This window comes from Oryx dammah, unplaced genomic scaffold (genome assembly GCF_014754425.2).
Source record: "Oryx dammah isolate SB20612 unplaced genomic scaffold, SCBI_Odam_1.1 HiC_scaffold_17, whole genome shotgun sequence".
NCBI classification, from domain to species: Eukaryota; Metazoa; Chordata; class Mammalia; order Artiodactyla; family Bovidae; genus Oryx; species Oryx dammah.
The window spans coordinates 47,043,981-47,047,492 of NW_024070201.1; the positions used below are offsets into that span (position 1 = coordinate 47,043,981).

Below are 3,512 nucleotides of genomic sequence, written 5' to 3' on the forward strand. Positions count from 1 at the left end.
TCAAATACAAGGAGAAACTCTATCATGAGTCAGATCCATCCCTGGCCTAAGCATTTATTCCAGTCTGAGGGTCTACGTTCATCTACATTTGAATCAGTTTGGGCCACAATAGTGGTAGTGAGTATTCTGTACTGTCTGGGTGAGGCTGATCATTACTTAAGGTAATTCTTTTTGTTCTCCAAAAACTAATCCATGAAATGGGAGGAAAAGTGTCTCTTCTCCACATCAACCTGCTCCTTAGCAAACACGGTGGTGGTACAGCTTCTTTTCTTATACATTTTTCTCTTAGACTCTTGACACTTTTACTGAGAAATCATGCATATGCAGGACAACGTGGGTTAAGGAAGCCCTACTGTGAAGATAATTGAACTTTAGGTAGTGGATTGTAAAGACATTAGAGTTGAGTTCCTTGAAATTCCTCATTTTAATAGATTATTCTGGGAAAGCAGCATAATTAATAAAAATGGGTCTAAGTTGTAGTATGCATGAGAAATTCCCTGGGGAGCTTGTAGACATGCAGATGATCAGGTGAGGTTCTAAGGATTTGATTACTTAGGTAAGTGATGGTTTCTGGAATATGCAGTTAAGAACTCAAAAAATACAGATTGTCTTACGAATATATTCTCAAAAACAATGGCTTATATTGATGTCATTCTTACCTTTATGGAAGAATTCTGAGAAGATACATTTGGAATGATACCTTGAAAGTAGAGCTGCACTTCTATGGTAATAAATGAGGGGAAAAAAAGAACATTTCCCCTGGAGAAACCCCACATGTGGCCCAACAGCAGCTTCAGTTCCTTCCTGTTGACTGGTTTTCCAGACTTGGAGGCAGCTCACCACTGGATTTCCACACCCTTCCTTTTTTTCTACCTCTCTGTCCTTTTTGGTGATGGCGTCCTCCTCCTTCTCTTTAAGGAAGATCATAATCTCCACGAGCCTATGTACTACTTTTTGGCCATGCTGGCAGCCACAGATCTGGAGCTGACCTTGACTCGGTGCTGGGAGTCCTCTGGCTGGATCACAGGGAGATTGGAAACGTAGCCTTGCTTTCCTCAGGCCTACTTTATACACTCACTTTCCTTTGTGAAATCTGGAGTTTTGCTTGCTATGGCCTATGATAATTTTATTGCCATCTGCAACCCCCTTAGATATACCTCTATACTCACTAATACTCTGATGGTGAAGATTGGGCTGGAAGTTCTGATGAGGCGGTTTGTATCTGTTGTCCCCCAAATCTTACCCCTTTATTTTTTTCCCTATTGCCATTCCCATGTCCTTTCCCAGGCATTCTGCCTTCACCAGGATGTCATCAAACTGGCCTGTGCTGATACTACCTTCAATCAACTGTATATCCAGTGGTCCTTGTAGTCCTTATATTTGTACTGGATTCTGTGATTATTCTCATCTCCTATGTGTTGACTCGAGTGTCTTGAGCATTGCCTCCAGAGAAGAGAGGGTCAAGGCCCTCGACACCTGTGTGTCTTACATCTGTTGTGTCCTGGTTTTCTATGTCACAGTGATTGGATTGTCTCCAATTCATCGGTTTGGGAAACATGTTCCACATATTGCCCAACTCATTATGAGTTATGTCTATTTTCTGTTCCCTCCATTAATGAACCCTATAGTCTACAGTGCCAAGACCAAGCAGACCTGAGTGGCATTCTTCGCCTTTTTACTACCCATCAAGTTACAGCCTGATCTCTAACAATCATAGTCCCTCACCCAGAAAGTCAGAACTCTGGTTTTGGACAGGGGAGTGAAGAAGTTTCATGTCAACTCCCCATAATCAAATCTCTTGGTAAAATAATTGTCAAAATAGAGCTACAAATCGTCCAAGGTATTTCCTTAAGCCCAGGTCTTTGATCTAGTTTTTTGCAATTAAAAATAAATTCTGTGTACTAAATATTTCTGCTTGACACTCAGTTCTTGTGTGTCAAGTACCCACCTTAGGTGTTTAGAGGTGTGTCTATAATGTAACTAAAACATTTTTATTTAGAGTTTGAAAGGTGGCAGATAGGAATAGCTATAAGGATAAAAAAGTTAGGGTGAGATGGATAAAAAAATTTGGTCTATTTATAGCCAATCAATCTCTAACTCTAAACAATTCCTGCACAGATATCCAAAGACACTATGGAAACCTATGTGTTTGGTCACTGAGGCAAGAATTTTTCTAAAAAGAAGTAAAAATTAGTTCTTGATCAGGGTTGTATCACTTATCATCCCAATTATCTCATCATTTTTTACCTCCTCCATTAAATGATTATGGCTATGTCTCGAGAACCATAAATTTACATTTATTTTCCAAGGTAGTACCTGCTTAGGAAAAAAGTATTTATGGTTAGAGAAACCAAGGCTAAATGAGAGGAAATAGACAGTCAGTACCTTTTCCCATCTTTGTCCTCATTCTTAACTTCCTATCCCAATCTTTTACTCAGATGTTGTACCTGCTCCAGAGCATCTATCAGTGAGTAACTCTGTCTGAGTGGAAAATGTAGTTATCTCTCCCTTCTTTTGCTTTGAACATGGCCTCAGATACTGAAGGAATAGATCTCCACACTTTTAGAGGAAAATAGTTGCTTTCTATACAAGTATCTTGGCTCCATTTTTAAAGTGTGAAATGTCTCAAGGAGTAAGTTATTATTCTTATTTGACTGAAATTTTCTGACCAATTCGAAAGGGACTTGTGACTCAAGTTAAAATATCTTCAAAGGGTAGACACTACATCTTTATTACATCATAATTAGGGCAGAGAAAAAAACTAGGTGAGCCAGGAGATGAAACTACAGATGTTACTGATGTCACTGGTGTCAGGAATGGTGTTACACATAAAGGAGGGGAGAGCTATCTATGCAAATGAGAGTGTAAATCTACTCTTGTTGAAATGAGGAGACGCTGCTTGAAATGATGTAGGTTATCTCAGTTGCTTGCTACTTCCACCTCATTTTGAGCTCAAAATATGGCTTCCCCAAATCAAGGAACATCTAAATTTATGTTTAGTACAAAGAGTTTTCAGGTATAAGAACATCCAGATCCAAGTCATTCCCAGAAACTGACTCCAAATCATGATTTTCCAAATCCTACTGGGTTTCAGAGGGCTTTCCTGGTGGCTCAGCCCATTAAGAACCCACCTGCAATTCAGGAGACTCAGGTTTGATCCCTGGTTTGGGAAGACCCCCTGGAGGAGGGAATGGCAACTCACTCCAGTCTTCTTGCCAGGAGAATCCCAGGGACTGAGAAGTCCGACAGGCTACCTACAGTCCATAGGGTCACAAGTCGGACACAACTGAAGCAACTGAGCCCCCCCCCCCCACCCACCCACACACACACACACACACACTGATTTTCAGCAGGATTTTTAACATAAGAAGTATTTTCGAGTATAAGTTCAGGAAGGACTTACCTGGATCTGAAATGTCAGAAGCCAGATTGTTACCAGCATGTTTGACCACATTGTGCTCATCGTCATTTCAAGATCTTGCAGGTGGGCTAGGTTATAGGATAAATTTAGG

At 40.5% G+C, this 3,512-nt stretch overlaps 1 pseudogene; it reads left to right on the forward strand.

The window, feature by feature from the left end:
- Nucleotides 1–774: 774 nt before the first annotated feature.
- LOC120876623 lies at nucleotides 775–1,701 on the forward strand (annotated as a pseudogene).
- Nucleotides 1,702–3,512: the final 1,811 nt, after the last annotated feature.